General features: G+C 40.1%; 1 long non-coding RNA gene across 2 annotated transcripts; it reads left to right on the top strand.

Annotated features, from left to right (window-relative positions):
- The first annotated feature begins 515 nt into the window (after positions 1 to 515).
- LOC133389954 (uncharacterized) lies at positions 516 to 20,539 on the top strand. 2 transcript variants are annotated; one of them, XR_009764235.1, is made up of 3 exons: positions 516 to 590; positions 19,181 to 19,254; positions 20,097 to 20,539. It is a non-coding gene; the product is annotated as an uncharacterized LOC133389954 (long non-coding RNA). The 2 variants fall into 2 exon arrangements; XR_009764234.1 differs by lacking the exon at positions 516 to 590 and adding an exon at positions 4,259 to 4,341.
- The last annotated feature ends 256 nt before the right edge of the window (positions 20,540 to 20,795 follow it).

Genomic DNA, 20,795 nt, shown 5'->3' with positions numbered 1-20,795 from the left:
TGCCTGTAAATTTAGGATAGACAAAAGGAAGTAGTTCTTTATATGATGCACAACTAATTTAAGGCATTTACTGTCACAGGATGTGGTGATAGCCACTGGCTGAATTGGCTTTTAAGGGCATTAGACAAATTGACTACACTGAATCACCAGTGTGCTATTGAAATGCCACTTGCTGCTGAGTAATAGTGGAAGTGGGCTTTCTGGAGGCCTCTGGTAGGCAACTGCAGGGAAAAGGATCCTGAAATAGATGAACCTTTGGTTTGGTTCAACAGAGCTCATCTTATGACCTATATGTTATTTCATCTCATGATTTTGCTGCACTGTGTCCTTATAGTATCCATTAAAATAAAGTCCAGATTTCTTAACAATTGCTCTTTCAAGCTGTGGTTATAATTCCTCAAAGAGCCCTGTCTTTTATCATGGGATCTGTACGCTCTCCAAACTCACAGACTTTACATTTACATTTAAATGCTATTGCACAATGATCTATTGTTCTTCTTCATTTCTTTTGGATACAGGTGAAGAACTACTGACTTCCATAAATCATTGCACTTCTTAGAATTTAGTAGTATTCAGTCTCACTCTCAAAGGTAAATGTGTACTAACTTTTCTCCTCTACTCCTCTCCTTTCAAATGTGAGAACAAAGAACTCTTAAAGATATGTGGATTTTCTTTGTGAGCTGGATTCATTAAGTAAATGGCATTTTATTCAACCTTGCCAACAGTTACCCTAACCTTTTAGCTTCAGAGTTATTATTTCAATATTATTTGAGTTTTAACCTCACATTCTGATTCTATCTTGGTTTTCAGGTGGATTTAACTGCATAGTTACCTGTGTCACATAACAGAAATGCAGCCGTAGCATTAACTGGGTGCCAGGATTCTTCTGTGTAATCATTTTATTAACTGATGCTGCAGCTGCAGGTTGAAAGATTCTGGGTAATTAGTTCTGATGCAGTGGCAGGTGTGGCTCATTAGCTTCACCTTGGATTCAGTAGGAGGTGGAACCACTAAGGAGAAGGACCATAGCACAGTTGTATAGAACACATTTTTGAATGCAGAAGGCCCCTGGTTCAATCAGGTCTTGTGTGAAACCCTGGAGAGCTGCTGCCATTCAATTTAGAGACAATACATAGCCACCCTAGTGACACAGGAGGCTGCAGCAGGGAGGGAGAATCAACCAAAGTGGGGGACCCTCTTTGCATGAGCCACATTCTCTTCCACTTGTGCAACAGCTCCATTGGATGCAAGCCTACAGGAGAAGGGTTTCTGAGTGGGGTGCTTCACTTTAGCAGCAATGTAACTGATGGTCCTTTTATTCTCCAGCAATCAAGTTTGAAGGGGGGAAAATTAGCTCCAATTGATTACTTGATGTCAATAAGGCAGATTGCATATGGAATAACAGTAAGATTCTATACCCACAGTGAGGTCATTACATAAATCCAGGAACGTTTGCTGCCATTTTCTGAATCGTGACACTTCTGTCTTGCTTCACAGTTCACTTTTAAAATTCTCCCTTCAGACCACCCAAAAAAGCATCACCAGACAGCACTGGGCAAATGCAATGGTGGCAGAGAAGTAAGCTTTTTTCGCCGCCATCACACCCATATGGTAGGCTCGAAAATGAGCTCTAACAAGTATTCAGTCAAAGACAGATTGAGTTTTTCTCCATTGTCGCTCTAGCTGTTGTCCCTGCCATTTCATCAGGCCCAAGGTTCGAGTAAACCAAGGTGTATTATGGGCCTTCCTTGGTGGGAGAGGGTGCTTTGGAGCAATAGTGTCCACTACCCGGGTCACCTCCGTATTCCAGAGGTTCACCAGGGCTTCGGCAGTAGTGCCAGCCACATTGGGAACATCCCCCAGAGCATTCAGGAAACCATCACGATCCATAAGTCTCCAGGGGCAGACCATCTTAATCGTCCCATTACACCTGCAGAGGTTATCAGGGGCACAAAGTCTAAACCTGATCAGGTGGCAATCTGACCATGACAACAATGTCACTGAGAACCCCTCCACCCTCAGATCACCAGCTTCCTTTCCTAATGAAACACAAGATCGAGCATGTGTCCTGCCACATGAGTTGGTCCAGAAATTATTAAGGACAGCCCCATGGTTGTCATGGCAGCCATGAAGTCCTGAGCTGGACCTATGAGACTCAGCATGTATGTTGAAATCACCCAGGACCATCAGCCTGGGAAACTGCAACACCAATGCCAAGACCAGCTCCACCAGCTCAGGGAGGGAGACTATTGGGCAGCGGGGTGGATAGTACACCAACAAAGTCTTAACTCTGTCACCCTGAGCCAATGCCAGGCACACACACTCAAAGCCAGAGCAGTTAGGGACAGGATACCTGACAGGGGAGATAGATTCCCTACAGACAATTGCGACCTACTTCCCCGTCCCCTGGATCTGGGCTGCTGAAATGCCACAAAACTTGGAGGGCAGAGCTGGGAAAGTCCCAGTCCGCCCTGGTCATTTAGCCAGGTTTCAGTAATACACACAATGTCAGTGCACTCATCCAGGATTAAGTCCTGGATTAAAGTGATTTTATTGGTCACTGAACTTGCATTCATCAGCAGAACAGTAAAATCCAGGGAGTTCCCAGCATGACTGCTAGTGTCCCGTGGGTTGAGAGGGGGATCGGGAGGGAAACAAGCACAAAGATGTCTTATATCCCTTCCCCTGTGATGGCCAATCAACCTCCTACCGCTATAACGTCCCCTACCCAGAATTACCTCAGTGCCAGACTCCTGACTACTCTGACCCCAATGCATGTTAAAAGAAGCCTGACACTGAAAAACTAAATCCCCAAAATGGGAGTCTGGAGCTTCATTTAACCATCCAGCAATATTCCATGATAACTTATTTGGTTGGATGCATTTTTGTCATCCTGAATTAGTTGATATCTTTTCCTGGATAGAGTTCTGAGAGATAGTCAAGTCCTCATAAGGGAGGATGACTGCCCTATATTTACAGATTCCTTATAGAATAAATCATGTTGAAGCAAGTTAGCTGAAGGAGTACTCAGATGTCCTAATAGCTTATAATTTTTTTGTATGCCCTTCCTTGGATGGTCTGACTCTTCCACTAAGAGTATAATTACCTCCATCCATGGAATTAGTCTACTGACATTTCAGATGACTGGTCTTGGGACAGTTGTTGGGAGAACTGCAGAAACAGATGTCCTCTCTGAGGAACCAATTTCCTCCTCTTCTAAATATCTCATATTCAGCCAGGCATTGGGCTTTGGTGACACAAAATTTTCAGTGAGTGTATTATAAGCAAGATCCTTCTTAGGGGGTCTTAAATCAATCTTAGTTATTAATGGATTAATTTCTACACTAGCTTGGTAAATTGGGGGACAATTCTGCACCACAGACAAGAGTTGCCCTAAATTCTCAACTCTCTTTGAACTGTTTCCCAGATGGGAGTGGGCTAAAGACTCTGGATCCACATAATTCCCCAATTTAGTTGTAGATCCATATCGATTTGGTTGAATACATGCCCATTGATCTGTGCCTTCCACAGTCTTTGGCTTATTGTTGAGATGAATAGAATCAGGAGTCAGTAGATTCACATTACCACACTTAATATTTGTAGATCCATTACGCTTGAGCTAGATGTTTACTAAATGAGTGTTAAGGCGCTCAAGTCTTGTTATAGTTCAATTTTGTGCTTGCAAAGGTAAGATGGAGAAGGGATCTAATAAAAATTTCTCTTTGATGTCAAAAAACTCTGTATTCATAACAGGAGATTGCCTTTGTGCTTCTGGCGAGAGATTTAAAAGACCCTCACCAACATATATATCTGGGAGTTTATGATTAGTGTGGGATTCCAGAGCAGTATCAAATTCAATTTGATTTTTTGAGTGGTTAGTCACCTCTTCCAAGGAGCATTTTGATCTTGGTGTGCTACAGGTGACTAAGGCCAAAGGAGGAGCTGTGTTCTCAAAAAATCTTGAAATTAAGATGTCCTTCTTTAATAAGGCATCTCTGCGAGCAAAAACTGCTCTAGCTGAACACCACAAGCCAAAAGAAACTGCAGTGCATGCATTAATTCCATTATAATATAAATAATCCACATGGTTGATGTCCGCTATGGTGATCAGACCTGGGAGAGTTCCCTCCGAAATTTCCAGCAGATGCAATTTATGATCAGCTTGTGTCAGGGTGACTCTAGGTTTAGGATAATTAGCTAGAACCAGCTTTTGATGGTTTAATACTAATTTCCATTTGATATTGTTTGCTATTGAGATTTTCTTCTGATTAGTTTTCCTATTCATCAGCACATGTGACCATGGATCTTGTAAAGCAGAGTCTACATCCTGGGATGGTATGGGTAAGGTGGGCTGGAGGGCAAGATCAGATATACTTTCAGGATGGGAATTAAAATTAACAACTATTTACCCTATTCTTAGGTCTTATCCTGGTTTCCTGCTCTCCTTTCCGTTTAGGACTTTTCCCAATAATTTAAAAAGTTTCTCGAAGTCCATTTTCTTGTACCTTGTGGCCTTTGCATTTTTAAGGTTCTTGGTCTTCATTCTATTGTTAGTCCCCTTCTTCTTGCTCCCATTCTTACCTACTCTGCTTTTAGGATTGGGAGGTTTATTTATTAAGGCACTAGTATTATTTGGCTTTGGTTTGAGGGTTCTCACCAGATAAGCTTGATTCATCTTTTTTATGCATTTCCACCAAAGTAGTTAATAGATTATTACATTCTGCCAGAAAGGATTTCACATGATCAAAGTCCCTTGTCAGCATATAGAGCCATCCTTCAATTGGTAAATTATTCCCAATTAATTCTTCATGCTGAGCAGGGGGCTCTTTCCTTTTTGCTTTAACATTACTGCTAGCCAGCTCTGAGAGTTGCTTCAGCATCAGCTCATTAATCTGAGTAGCTTTGCCAGGTGATTGAGTTAACCTTGCAGGTGTTGGATTCTTGGCAAGTGCTATCTCTGTTGCAAGATTTAAAGAAGTATATTCCTCCTCAAAGGCTTGGATATTTCCCTTGAGGTCCAAGGACCAGTCAAGGGGAAAGTTCAGAGTGTGTAAAAACTCATCATCAACTTCATTGTTTACCACTATGGGGGTAAAGTCATGAGTAATTTTAGTTTGATTTAATTCTTCAGCCCTCTTGGGGGGGGTATTCTCAGCAGAGATACCAATCCCTTTTGCAAGCTCTCGCCCATCTCCATTTCCCTTCAAAGGTATACTCTGAAAGGTTGGTGTTATCCCCAGAACTCTCCATGCATTCTTGTTAGCACCATTTCTTTGCACAGCAAAAGATTAGTAGTCAAATTAAGGGTAATCTTTCTGTGCTGTTCAGAACAAAATTAAACAGATACAAATAAATCCAGCCTTTGCATACTAAGACAGTAAATCATCAGTATTTGCACTTGCTTCATTAGATTACAGGCAGTATCAGGTATACTTTTCTTTTTCTTATCTCTTAACAGTGCTCCAGTTGGGCTCTGCATTTCCAAAGCTTTTTCCAAGCTTTCCAAGGCTTTCTTTCTCTTTTCTTGCTCCTTAACTAAATTGTAGTTAATCTCACAGCTAGCTCAAACTGGAGAGAATAATAAGAATAGTGCAGTGGTGCATTCAGATAAAAATTCAGAGCTCCAAAATTGAGTTGCTGCTAACATTTCACCATCTTGCTTATGTCTTGTTATACCTGTATAGACTTTTTAAAAAAACAAAACAAACCTGATGGAGGAAAACACTAGTCATTCTCCTGTAATTTTTAGGAGCTCGATAAGAAGCACAAACCTCTTAATTCTTCCAGTTCCTTTCTGGTACTGCTAAATGGGGGCTTTGGACAGCAACAGATCCCTTTCACAGATGAAGGAAGCCCCAAAATGACCAGGGTTTGTTGCAGAGATCCCATATTACACAATTTGGAATCACTGTTGTTTTTGCTTTACCTTATGTTTCCTAGGATATTCTTTTCCAGAATAAAGTCAGTAAAAAACCAAAGGGGTTTTAAAAACGGTCAGAACAAAGCAAATAAGGAAAAACACATATGTTTGATTCATTAATGCAGGTTGATGCATTGGCTGTTACTGGAGTGTGTGTTCTCATGAACAAAAAGAGTTTTGCTTCCTTAAAGTTAGGAAATAGTTTTGCTATCCATGCACGAACACACACACGTGTGTGTGCCTGCAGACTGTTACTGTTTTCCAGGAGTAATTCAAATGCATGGCAGAAACTGATATTTGTGCAATTAAAACACTCTGTCGCCCTAGTACAACAAATCCACTTGGGGAGAAAAGTGAACTTTTTGCACTTAGCATAGTGGCAGGGAAATGCACTGAAAAGTGCGGAATGAACAAGAGATACTGGACTGCCCTACAAATTTGTCAAAATGCAAACACAATTTCAGTTGGTCTTTCACAGTCCAATCCACTTCCTGTGTAGCTTGGAAGAATTTGGTAATATGTGCCTCTGAGCATATGAGGAGTGGTGGCAACACCTGCAATCAACCCAAATAACAGAAAGAAGACATGTACTATGCTGATCTTATTTTAGCAGGGAAAAAGCTGTCAGAATTTCTCTACTGAGATGCGTAGCAGAGTTGCGTAGCGCTGCGGAACGGAGAGTATTGAGCGAGCTTAGTGTGTGTGAATCTTTGCTAAGATTCTACCTTCCCTGCAAATTAGTCAGACAGAGACTTTAAGCTTTAAAATAAGAAACAACTACTTTATTCTGGAAGTACATGCTTGATAGGAAAGAGTTCTATATCTAGCTAACTGGCTATGCTGGAGCAGCCTGCACTGGTCCCAGTGCTGGCCCTCATCCTGGTTGAGAGGAGAGACAAACAGAAGATGTCTGCTCCCCTCTTGAGAGAAAGAGAACACTGAGAAAGGTGGGAAGGAACTGGGATCAACGTTCCTTTGCTTATCAGCCTAGCAGGAAGGGGAGTGAGGTCAGAGGATCAAAGGGATAGGTATAGCCTCAACCAGCAAGAGGTCTAGCTCTCTAGCTACCCTTATTAACCCCATGCAACCTCAACCCACCAAGTTGGAGTTGAACCTCATACATTCCAACAAAAGCAACAATGTTAAGACAGCTGATAGAGCTCAGATAGTCACTTTAAATATGTTTGATTTACTTTGCAATTTTAGTGGTTTCCTATAGTAAATCATTTTCTTTTGCTTCTGTTTCTGTGAATATGTGAAGTACAGCAACACTTTGCAACACTAAAAAAACTCAAAAAACCGTTTTGGAATAATGGCACTGACTATTCTGCAAAATAGTTTCCAGTGTACATGAGGAGTGTCTCAGTTTGCACAAGATAAAACAATGGGAGGTGAAATATATTCTAGCAAGATTCTCAGTGTGCTCTATGTTTTTAATTGACCATGCCCACCTTTCCTTAAGTGGAGTGGTTTAAGCATAACAGGCTGAAAACATGCATCTTGGGCAGGCCAAGTTTGTTTTTTTCAACGAAGTCATTGCTTTTGTAGAAACATGTTGTAATCAGTCTAATTTTACATCAAACTGCAGTTTCAGATTCAGCTGTTAATGCACCTGAAATAGAAATAGAACATAATCTCCAGTTTGAAACACAAAAAGCTGTCTTCACCATCATATGACATTGACCAATAAAAAGGCTTTGAAATTAATAAAAATAAATTTGACAGACATTTCTGGGATGAAGAATGAGAGAAATATAATTTTCTAGATTAGATTCTCTGTAGAAACAGTAGTGACACAGGAAAGAAGCAAAGCAAGAACACCAACAAACATACAAAAATGTAATTCTCCATCTTTGGTGATAGCAAGTGTGCCACCACTCACCATATGCTCAGAGGCGCATGTTACCAAATTCTTCCAAGCTACACAGCAAGTGGATTGGACTGTAAAAGAGCAATCCAAATTGTGTTTGCATCTTTACAAATTTGTAGGGCAGTCCATTATCTCAGAGAGGAGGTCAGGTTTCCTGCTCCCCTGGTGCATTCACTATAGTTGTCCAATTTCCCTGCTTTTTAAAGTTTGATAGAAAGATCTGTGGGCTATAGGTACCACAAGGTTTTTGTCCTATTAGTGAATTATAATAAGTAGAGCAGGACTGGGTGCTTACTGATAAGGGTGAAATAAAGAGATAACTTAAAGTGATCTGAAAAAATTGGCCATCCTTTACTTTTTTAAAGCACTCACTATACTCACAGTCATAGTGGCTATTTTTTCCTTCTTTTTCTTGATTACTTGATGGCAACTGATGAAAAGAGCCCTAGAGAAATAGAAATATTGTTGTGTACACTACAGTTAGCTAGCTAGCTGGCTGGACATCTAGGCTGTAATTCAGGCCTAATTTGTGATTTTTCCAATACGTGAAGCTCAGCATGGGGCCTTTTCAGGGTTTTTGAACAGAAATATCAATCCAGCAACCAGTAAAAAGTTCAATTGCTTTCCATAATTAGTTTCCAATTGCTTAGTTCATCCTTTATATAGCAACCAGTTAAAAAGTTTTCCCTTCATTGTCCAACAGGAAGGAAAATCTAAAGGCCATGAACAAGATTAGAAGGAGGGACTCTCAAGAAGAATTTAACAAAAAAACCCTATAGTATTTATTTTCTCTCTGTCCTTCCCCAGACTTGAAGTACAGGCGGGCCCCGCTTTACAGTACCTCGCCTTTCGGTGTTCCGCTAATGCAGCAGCTTTCAATTAGGGAAAGTCCCCACTTTAAGGCACTTGTTCTGCTTTTACGGTGGTTTTTGCTCGTCGCATGCCATTTTCACATCATTTTTGTGTGATGCGCACCATAATCTTCAATGGGTTCCGCTTTTCGGTGGTTTCCGCTTTTCGGCAGCAGTCCGGAACGGAACCTGCCATATAAGTGGGGCCCGCCTATATGGACAAGTTAGTTTTTCAGGTGGAATCTAACACTGATACTTAATGCAGCATCAGAGTCAAGCTCAGGAGCTCACTGTCTTTATGAACGTAGTTCAGTTCATGAAGAATCAGAACACAGGGACAGACACAGGTGAAAGGGGACTGTAGCTATAAGCGAAATCAAGCTTTTGAATCTGGTACTCCTAGGACTCTCTTAAAAAGGGATGAGACAATTCAACAGATTATACTTCATTCAGGAGAGTTAACACATTCTCTGGATGGGGAAGGTGAGGGGGGGATTGACTGGTGTTATTCTCCTCCCCCAAATGCCCCACCTAGAAATGTGGCTGCCCCACCTAACAAGGAAGGCTGGCTACAGGGCTATTGGCTACTTGCTTACTACTACTCTGCCACCACTACTTTCCACACTTCCAGCTGAGGAAAGCTAACAGCACCCTGTAATTCAAACACCTTGCAGCCAAGCATGTTGTCTGCGATGCGAGACTGTGTCACTTCCATATCAGGCTTCCATTTGTAGAGGGCTTTGTTAACTTCCCCCAGCTGATGGGATAGGAGGCTGCAGTGGAAGCAAGCAGGCAGGGACAGGCAATACTGATGGCTTGAACCAATTAGCAAGTAACCTATCTGACAGTGGCAAAAAAAAAGCTTGCAGCACTGCTGAGGAATGCATCATAAGCTTTCTTTGTATATTATGTCTCTCTCTTCCTGAGTATTAGGAGTAGATTGACTCTGTCTTGCACTGAAGGAGCCCCAGTGCACATACCTTGTTTCTTTTGGATGTGATATGAATTAGGGATAGGCGAATCTGTTACATTTGGCTTCTCCCAATTTCTCATTTTTATACTAAGTTTATTTCTCTACATTTCCACATTAGCCTGTGATTTTTTTAAAAAGTCCTCATGAAAGTTCATCAGCATTTTAATACATTTTTATGCAATTTTACCTAATATACACATTTTGCAAAACAATTTCCCCTAATATAATGCATTTTTGTGTGTTATTTTCATGAATATATGCATTTGTATACACACTCTCCCCTAGTATATGCATTTTTGTACCTATTACCCACTGGCTGATTGAACTGCAAACGTCTGAATTTTGATGGATGGTTGTGTTGTGGTTCACTATAATTCAAATATATCACTAATAAACCAACCTAATAAATATTATGGTGAATGTAGTCTGGGCCGCCATGTTATATCAATGCATGTCATGGAACCTTTAATAGCAGAAGAGGTACTTCCAATTACACCAAGATTGAGGTAAACACTGGATCAGTGTAAGTATTGTGCCATTAGTCACAGAAACTGAGCACTTAATCCTACAGCTTCATTGTTCCATTATTGACTGTTACAGTCTTTAATCCTTTGTTCATCATTTAAAATTCTACAAGAGTTTCACCCAGAGTCTGTGTACTCACTTGGCAGGATGCCCTGCAGTACATCCCACTAGGAAAAGAGGTTTTAAACCACATTTATCACAGAGTGCATTTTATTCATATGTTCATATATCCCTTAAAACCTGGAGTCTCTAAGTAGCCATAAATTAAAAGTCCTTTTTTTATATAGTATTTGTTTGGGGAAGTGGTTGTGTTTGGCCTGAGATTACCCAGAGTGGTAAAAAAGAACTATGGCTAACAAATCCTACCATTCTGGAAAGGGTCTCAAATCTTCAGAAAGACCAAAAAATTAAAATTAAAAATGGCCTAAGAGTTGTTCTCTTGAAACAATTCCTCTGCATTTTTAGGAGAGTATATTAGACATCCCTCAGTGGCAAATTAGCCAATAAAGCTATTATTTATCTGTACAGTTTTGGCTCACAGGGTGGTTGTATTTAAAAACAGGAATATATCTCTGGTAACCCAACGGTATTTAGGGAGGGACAAATTAACTTTATAACAAAGTGCCTCCATTTCTCCTTAATTAAATGTTCAGTGTTGTAAGTGTGTGTATGCTATATAGCTTTATTGTTGGTTTGGCCTTTTGATTCAGGGGAACTAATTTAATTGAACAGGATAGGTGTCTACTTTTGCTAGTTTGAGTGAGGATGGATTTGGTTGATGCCCCAGCAGACTCTATAAAAACTCTTGGGAGGGGATATATGAAAGGCAGAAAGCACTCTCTGAGTCATTAAAAAAAACTTGGGAGGGGAGAGACAGGAATCTTTAGTTTGTTAACTTCTGTACTATTCAAGCTATGTATAAATGATATCCTGAAAGTTTTGTAATACGACAGATTTAATAGAGCTGCCTCCCACCACTGCATGTTTAATCAGGGTTTTAAACAGAAGCTGCCTGCATGTCTCCGCCCCCTCCCCTGTCCAATGCTGACAGACCACCCCCATTGGACAGCCCCAGTTCCATATGGATGGACATGATCCGACCTGGGGCAATCCAGGAGTGCCTCAACCTTATTCAACTGAATCCCAGGTCAACCCGGATCATCCTAATTTGGTTCAGGATCCAGGAGCCACCGGGATCCACTGCACAGCCCTAAGATTTAATCCTCTGAAAACTGGGGATACAAAGATCTCTAACCTGTTTGCATTTATGACAGAAGGGTCATGTTGTGAACATATGTTGAGTTTTCTCTGTTCTCACCCTTATTCAGGTGTTTGCCTGAATGCATGATGGCTAAAAGTGTGTGTGTGGGAAGGGCACACACAAACCCTGCCCCCATGGCCCCACATGCACAGGTTCCACTTCAGGCCTCCTTGCATTGACAGGTAAGACCTGAAGAGAGATTCTAAACATATTTACTCAAATGCCTTTAGAAACCCCCTTCAGATCTTTCAGTGCAAGAAAGACTGAAGTGGAGCCTGCATGCACAGGGAGATTGGGGGCTTGCATGCATGCCAATCTCTTCTTTAAGCCAACACACATTCACCTCAAATGCCTCAAAACTGTGAAGAGAACGAATATCAGTTTAAGGTCAATGATCAGAAAACAGAAATAATTATTTTCACATGTTGGTATACTGCACTTAAATGATCATTGGATGGTATCCAAATCAAACCAGTTAGTTCCTTTAAATATCTGGGAACCTTCTTCTCTCTCTCTTTTCTTTCATAAGAAGTTGGAAATGTCAACTTAACAATGTTTAGTGTCCAAGAGCTTAGTGTTACAGGTTATTATGAGGTTTCAATTGAACAAAGGAGCAAACCTGTTCTTGCCTGCCCCTAAGATTTCCTAAACAACTTTTTGGCTCCTTTAGGGTGCTGAAGTTTGGCTACACTTTTGTAAGAAAGTATCTGAAATAACATTTTAAGAGTACTTTTTGGTCTGTTTTACCTGCTCTCCAACACTGTGGGGGCTAGAAACAGAGATAGCTTCATTGGAATGCAAAATTGAGGGTCTTCTGATTAATAATTCACTTGATTTTAGCAAAATGGAGGACACTTAAGTAGTACATTTGATGTTTTAATGAAATGGCCGGTTGGGACCCAAACCATTAATCCAGGATATTTGTGATGGAGACATGTATTGAAATACCTATTAATGTGGGTATGGCCTCTGCCAGAAGAACAGGTAAATACTAGATTGATTGATGGGCCAGCTATTTTGATGTTCCATTTGTTTGGATCTGAGTTCTTGCTTTAATAGAAGTATTCATCATTCATTAATGCGTGATGAACTGATTGCCTCTCTCCAAATGAAGCAAGGGCTTCCTGCATTCAGGCATAATGATAAACTATAATTTTTCATGTAGCAAACAAACTGTGGTGAGGTTCAGGCTTGGGTGCTTCTCTTCCCTGTTCTCCTCCTGCATGGTCACAAGGATTCTACCATTTTTTATTGACTCTGGTTAGCATAATAAAAAAATGGAAACAAGAGTCTTAAATTCTTCCCTGTGGCTGTGCTGGAGGAAAGGGGATGGAGAGTGCCTACAACCAAGGTTTATTGCAGCTTGTTCTCATCACAAGATTTTGTCATGGTATCAGATAGAACTATAGGCTATAAATTGTGGACACTATGTTATTGTGGAGCAACTGCAGCCAAACAAATAATAATAATCAATTGCTCGCTTGACAGATGAACCAAATCACTAATTTTGGAGCCTTCACAATGTATCCAGATTTTATTGTTTTCTTGACTTCAGACACCCTTACTAATCACAGCTTTCTTGTATAACTAGCTTAGAGTCAAATTTTGCAATGGATGATAGTTTTAGCAAATTTACCTTAACTGACCATTCAGTTGAGATGCAACCCGATATAGCTAGTTTTTATATGGATGTCTGATTTCTGACTTTGGTGTAATTTTATTAGTTGATTTTACTTTACTTGGAGCTGCCAATTATGTTTCAGAATGTTTGGTTGTGTTTGACCTATTGAGATGCTTTTATTTGCATTGTAATAGCAAACTTAAACTTTATTGGACAATTATGTTAAATCTTGCATCTTGGAATTGTGGTTAAAGTTAAAGGGCTTCCTTGGTTAAAACTCCCAGAGATCTTCAGGGACCAAAAACAAACAATATTTTAAAATATATTTTCCTCCAAAAACAGGCAACAAATTTCTTTAAGTGCTGTTTTTATCAACCCTCCCATATTGGATTGTGTGCAATGGGGAGCAGGGGGAACAAACTCTGTTGGTTTAACTCTTAGAACAGGGCTTCCCAAACTGTGGTCCATGGACCACTGGTGATTGACAAGATTCATTCAGGGTGGTCCGTAGCATGTCTGTGGAATTGTAGCTGGAGATGGGGGACAGCACATCCATTGTATTAAATCATATTGCTCTTTCATTGTATTTTCTTGCTTCTTGTCTTTCTTTTAGTGTACTATATTGTATCACAATGTGAGTTCTATGCAATTCAAGTTGTAATACAATGAAATGCAATATATAAGAAATAAAAGCAATAAAATACAATTTAAAATGATATAGCATCTGGCACAGCACATCGCAATTGCTGCAGCAGGCAGAAAAATCTGTAAGTGATCTCCTAAGACCCTCAGCAATTTTCAGGTGGTCCGTGGAGAAAAAAGTTGGGCAACACTGTCTTAGAGCATACTCTGTTGGATGGCTATGTTGAAGGCAAGACTCCAAGTGAATATGAAGTATACCCTCATAGGAAATGCTTCCATTTTTATATTGTATAATTGTTTCGACAATTCTTCACGGCACATGCATGTGTCTAGTTAAGTCCTATAGTGTTTAATTGGAAGGGCAGGTGTTACATACAGTGTGGCACAAATAAGAACAAATGTGATGGATTTGTGTGAGAGGAAGAGTTTCCCTGCTGATGGACCACCTTTTGTGCAAGAGTCCCCCACAAAAGAATTACAACAGACTGCCTCCCCAAGTTGATCCTAGCCTGGGAACCACTAGGCTGTCTGGGTTTTGGGGAGCCCAGCTGACAAGGACTCCTGCCTTAAGCATAGCTCTAGAAATATTAAACAGCAAGGAGCTTTAGACTGACACTGTAAAGGCCAGAGGGCATAACTTTTCACAGAACCTTTTAAATTATTCTTGGAACATAAGGAGGTAGTGCAACAACCATGACATTTAATACATAGGGAAGGTGTTAGGAATTTCAGAGAAATACTTTGATGTTTGGCTTTATATATTTTATTTTGGGGGGAAATGAGGAGAAAGAAAAAGGGAAGGTAACAAAAAAAACACAAACAGACTTGCAAATTAAAATTTAAAAGTCCATCTAATTCAACTAATTACATTTTACCTGCTTATGTAGAATCTGGGGTTTCAGAGCATGTCCAGAGTTCTTAGGAATATAGAAGAAACATAGGAAGTTGCCTTATACCGAGTCAGACCCGCTGGGTCATCTAGCTCAGTATTGCCAACACTGACTGGAAGTGGCTCTGCAGGGTTTCAAACAGGGAGTCTCTCCCAGCCCTACTTGGTGCAGCTGGTGATTGAACCTGGGACCTTCTGCATTCAAGGCAGATGCCCTACACTGAGCTACAGCCCTTCCCCTTCTGTGACAGAGCAGCTTTGGACTCCTGATTTACAGCATTCCAACGAGACCAAGACTGAGGATGAAACCTCACAATTTTATGGGAACCTGAGACCAGTAACAACCTGTTAATGGAGATGGATCAGTAAGCCTCTGAACATCAGTTGCTTGTGATCTCCAGCAACTGGTATTCAGAGGCTTACTGATCCATCTCCATTAACAGGTTGTTACTAGTCTCAGGCTCCTATAAAGGGGCCTTCATGTCTTGCTAGAGAGTTTTTCATAGGTATCTGGTTGGCCACTGTGAGAAGAGGCTGTTGAACTAGATAGGCCTTTGGTCCGATCCAGCAGGGTTCTTCCATATTAGGGAAGGATAATAGCTTTGCACATAAAATGTTCCAGATTCAATCCTTGGTCAGGTAAGGCTGGGAAAGACTTTGCCTGAAATCTTGGAGAGCCACTACTGGTCCGTGTAGAGACAATACTGTGTGTTAGATGGAACAATGTTCTGACTTGGTATCAGGCAGCTTCCTGTGTTCCATGTTATGGGATTTTCAACACCCAGTCAAGAGTCTTAGCCTGGGGATTCCCAGAAGTGATACTGGATTATGGGAGTTTCAGTTGCAAAAGTATTCAAGCTGACTTCACTTATTGGGCCGGTAGATTATTTTATCATTGGTAAAATTTCTGGGGCAGTTTCCAGCAAGCAAAGTGCATGACGTATGTATCACTTCAGTCTTTTGAGACAAATTAGCATGAGGGACTGTTATTTACCTAGGATTATCCAGTAAACTTCATGGTAAATGATGAGAAATTTGACTCTGGGCCTACAATGTACCAGTCCAAGTTACCCTACCCTCTCTTCACTGCAGTGCCGGATTTAGGCATAAACTAAACAAGCTACATCTTAGGGCCTTACAATCCACAGGGGCCTCAGAAAATTTCAGAATTTTTGGGGGGGGCTTTTAAAATTTTATGTGTACTGAATATATATATATATATATCTGGTGTAATTTTTTAACAAAGGGCCTCCAAGCTTTATATAGCTTAGGGCGTCACCAAGTCTAAATCCGGCACTGCTTCACTGTATTACACCGGATTCCAGATTAGTATTTGTTGGTCTTCTACGAGGTCAGAAGATGAAGTGTCAACTTGACTAGATTCAGAGAATACATGGCAATCAAACTGAGGGTATTATGTGCTAACTCACTGTCGCTACATGGTGAACAGTTTGCAGCAAACTGAAGTGACCCTATGGCTCCATTGGGGGGAAAGTGTTCATCTGGTGCAACCTACCCTTTAGTACAGCATCACAAATTTATATGTATCATAGAAGGAGGCCACAAGGTTGCACTTGCATGGTAATGCTAGGCTTTTGTGCACAATAGGTTGTTGTTGTTATTTTCTATTTCTCATGTTGCTAGGTGTCACAAAATAATTTTTAAAAAGTGAGGCCCTGTCCAGGGGTTCATAATCTAAAGATGTTACTTTCCAGATTATTGGCTCTGTGGTGAAGCAGCCTTTGTGGTGAAATGCTGTTGCATGCTTATTCAGATACATACAGGATGTTAAAGTTATGAATAATAGAAAATGAAATGATTTATTGCTGCACAGAGCCTTGCACTCAGTGGCTAATGGTCTTTTAGGCATACGGTCCCCTTCCTAAGTAACACTTTAAGCCTAGTTCCCCTCTTCTGCTTTCCAGAATATTTATCTCAGACTATATAAACAGGGATCATGATCTTGCATACAGAAGTTTGAGGCCCTCCACCTGTTAGTAACTGGAGTCTTATAGCTCAATTCTGTACATGCCTTCTGAAAAGTAAGCCCCTTTGTGTTCAAGCTCCTGAGACAGTGTGCATTAAGGATGGTACCACAGAGGGGAAATTCCCCAGAGTAATATGAAGGAAACAAAACTCACTGGGTCACTTCCAGACAGCTTGTCTGTTGAGCATCCAGGGAAATTAAATGACACTGGCTATTTATTGAACATTCATTCTGATCTGTTTGTGGGAAGGTTAGATAACATTGCATCAACCAAAAGGTTTCCCACACTTTCCAGTGCACTTCCCCATCCCTTTCCTTATTGCACAAAGTCCAATTTGGGGAGCTCCAAATCAACTTTAATTGTGCAACCTGAATTTGTTGGTATGTGACTGAATCCCACCCCAAAATAGTGACAGTTGGAAAGCTCCCCTAGAGTTCCCTGATAAAGAATCATTGGGTGGTCATGGGAGACAATATATAGGATTGACTAAACTATTGTAGCATAGCCATGCACAGAGGAGGCTTCCATATTAGATAAAAGGGAAATATCAGAAGAAGCATTTTGAGGAGGTGCTTTCAAGCTAAGCACAATTTCTTCCACCACTGTTTTTGCGTGTCTTTAGTTATATTTTCAGCATACTAACAAGACTCACTCTTTGAACCAATGTGAAATGAAATGAAAATTTATTACGGTCACAAGACCAGTATAACAGAAAAACATACATTACTATTAAAAGATCACCATGATCTGAAATTCCTTTGAACCAATGTAACAGATGTCTGATTTTTCTCAGATGCTAAGCAGCTTACTATTTCAATTGTCTAGATATATGGCATTCTGAACCTTCTAAGGACAGCTTTACACTTTATATAGGAACTCTGTTTGCTGCATATATACCACTGATATACCAGCATTTACTGCAGCAGACATATAAAATGGGGATTTAATACATGCATATATATGTGTCTGTAGCCAAATGTGGATCTCCAGATGTGTATGTACTGATGTTTAAAGATGAATGGCCATGCATTAATATTGTCCATGCATGAGGTGTTTGCAGGAAGCACGTTCGTAACAGAGGGTATACACAGCAAACAGCCTTGAAACATAAAGTGTGGAGTTTCTCTAATATTCAATGTGTAACTCCAATTCTATTTTGTTATATAAGTTAGCCATTCAAAAGTTTACGGGGTATTACTTGCTTTCATACATACTTTTTTTTACAAAACTCACATCTACAGATATTTGCAAGAAATTTTTCATTCAAATGTATTATGCTTTCCTCCAACCAGAATTATTACTAAGGAAACTTTTTGGATGGTATGATTATTGGTCTTAGGAGTTTCTGATATCATGTTGGCACGGTCCTCACAGCCAAATGAACTGCACTTTGAAATTGCATGTAATAACTGGTATAGGTGAAAATTATTGTTTGGAATTATATTTATAGTTCCTTTCCTTTCAGTCTATCTTGTGTTCCATCTTTGCAGTGCTTAAATATGAAACCTTATGCCAATAAACACATGGAATATCTGTCAATGATAGTGAAGCCTTTACAATACTCTTCCACTTTCCAGTTCTTTTAGCTGGGATCCTCACTTATAATGAAAATGGTATTTAAAACTTGAATGGTGACTGTAAATCAAAGCCGTTAAGAATGCAGTCCACCTTCCCCTGCCAAAGTGGAAGGGAGGGAGGGGAGGTGTCAGAATATTCTCAAAGTGAAAACTTAAAACTGGGATAAAGCAAGGGTCAAATGACATGTTACATTAAATGTATCTCTGCATAACGTGTGTATTTTCAAAAGGTCAATCATGGGCTTTCTATTCCAGGGTGAGACCATGTTACAAGTGGAGGAAAGGGATGAACTCTTTCCATGCAATTGTCCCAATGACAATGACTTCCCACCCCACCTACTGGAGGAAAATTGCTGTTGCACAAATTATTATTATTTTTATTATTACCACCAACAGCAGCTTCCTTGCCAGCTTTGCAGAGAGAATTCTAATAGGGGCCAGTGCTGCATGGGACAGAAAGGTTAAGAACCCTTCATGTTCTGGATCAGGCTGCCAATTTAAAAAACACACACACATACATTTAACTTAAATGTATTTTGGCCATAAAATGAAGCACATCCATAGAAGAGCAATTTTATCTTATTTTAGATTCTTAAAAAAATGTATAATTATAAATATTTCCAAAGGGACAGCTGTGTTATTCTCTTGTAGCAAAAACAATCAAAGAGTCTGTGGCACCTTAAAGACTTCAATCAGATCTTAAGTGGCAGTGATGAAGTAGACTGTCAGATTTCACTCAGACCTTTAACGTGAACACATTTATTGATAATAAAACTATAAATCTGGAAAAAAATAATATAAATTATGAATATGCATGCCTTCAGAACTAACTGAGCAGAGCAAATTTTGGGACAATATATAATAAAAAATACTATACTAGTCAAATGAACTAGCTATTTTGAGCTCATTCTAAAATCAGAATGTGAGCAGTTCAATCAATTCTAGCCTGCTATATTGGTTGCCTTAAATGTTCAGGGCATTATTCATGTTTAAGTTTAAAATGGCTTTGCCTCCATGGTATGACTTAAGTAACCTCTTGTCCTTCATTGTCTCACCATTACAGTTTCTAAGACTTGAAAGTGCCCTCTTGATTACCTCCTCCAAGCAATAAACATGCACGATGAAAGCATATTGATGGTAATAAAATTATTAATGTTGGCTCACATCAGCTAATATAGTTCTAGCTATTCTGCCCCATAATGCAAAGCCTCATTTAGTACTTTTAAATTGTTTGAGAGGATAATGTGAAATAGGCAGTAATAGATGATTAAGCTGTTCTTTGCCTGAGCTGTTTTGCAGTGTACTTGGAATTATGACAATTGGTAGGATAAAGCTAAAGTAGTTTGTCTGAAGGCCAAACTAGACATAACGATAATTGCACAACTAACAGATGTGTGCTTTTTGTTTTTAGCAATTAAGAACTGTGGGGTATTATAACTAGATTCAGACTATAGGGTGGGGGGAGGGGAAGAGAGTGATTTAGCCCTGTATCCTGCCATGGCCCCATAGCAGCTGCTTGTAATGGGAGCTTTCATCTCAAAGCAAATATCAGCCATGTAGGCCCCAGTCCTTGAGACCATAATAAGGGCAGACGTAAATTCCTTCTGCCCCACTCCTGGCCACAGTCCCTATGTGGACCCATCACAGCTATTATATGCTAGCAACTTCTAGTTGCAGGATTCTTGTCAAGTCTACTTTGCCCTGCTCTTAAAAAGACACTCCATGAATTAGCTGGTCCTTTTCACCAGGAATGGAAAACCTCAGGCTCTCCAGGCCTCTCTGTTTGGCCCTCTGGACTCTCTACAGGCCACAACCCCTCACTGGCCTTGGTTTGGAACCTCCCTGAGTGTTTTTGCTTGGCTTGAGTGTGTCCTTGAACTCTGATAATGCCTCTTGATTGCCTGTGAAGTTAGGGATGTGTGTGAGGATATGTAGAAACTAGCCTTTATATTTATTATTCCACCCACTTTTGCTTCTAGACACACCCATCCCACCCTCCACTATTGGCATGTGGTTCCCGGAAGTTGCCCAGAAGAGAATGTGTTCCTCGGACTGCTGGTACCTCTCTGAGAAATGGACAGGTTATGGTGCAGATATGCCCAAAGAGTATACCTTTATGAACATCTTTATTTTTGTGCTTCATGTTTTCCACATCACTCCAAATGGTTCTAAAACGTTTATTGCACAGGGTCTTCATCAGAATGTGCAAATGAATCTGAAAATTCCATCGGGTATAGTTATTTTATGTCTGACTATATCACCTGTCTGTCAGCTTAATATCTCTTCAAGTCCATCTTTCAAGTTTTCTTGTCCCAAACTCAATACCCTTTTGATCTCTTGTTTCCCTTGTGAGCTAATGATTAAATTACACCATGTCCAGACTATTACCAGAACAAAATACATAAATCGTATGACAATCTTTTACAGTTTCACTGCTTGTAAGTTCTTGGCAGGTAATAAAATATTGCTTAGGAAGCAAGTATGATGCTATATATCTATTTAGCAACAGTCTGGGGGCTGTTAAAATAGTTATAGATTATTAGGTTCACTATACTCGAGCCCCAATGGAGGCAATTACCCTCATGCTTTCATCAGCATTTATTCTTATGTTAATCATTCCATACTCTGATATAACTCAACAGTGCAAGGTGGCATGGGCTGACTAGTTTTCTTGTTCA

The sequence above is a fragment of the Rhineura floridana genome, chromosome 8 (genome assembly GCF_030035675.1).
Source record: "Rhineura floridana isolate rRhiFlo1 chromosome 8, rRhiFlo1.hap2, whole genome shotgun sequence".
Taxonomy (NCBI): domain Eukaryota; kingdom Metazoa; phylum Chordata; class Lepidosauria; order Squamata; family Rhineuridae; genus Rhineura; species Rhineura floridana.
Note: the sequence above shows the minus strand (reverse complement) of the source record. Positions and strands in the feature narration are given on the sequence as shown.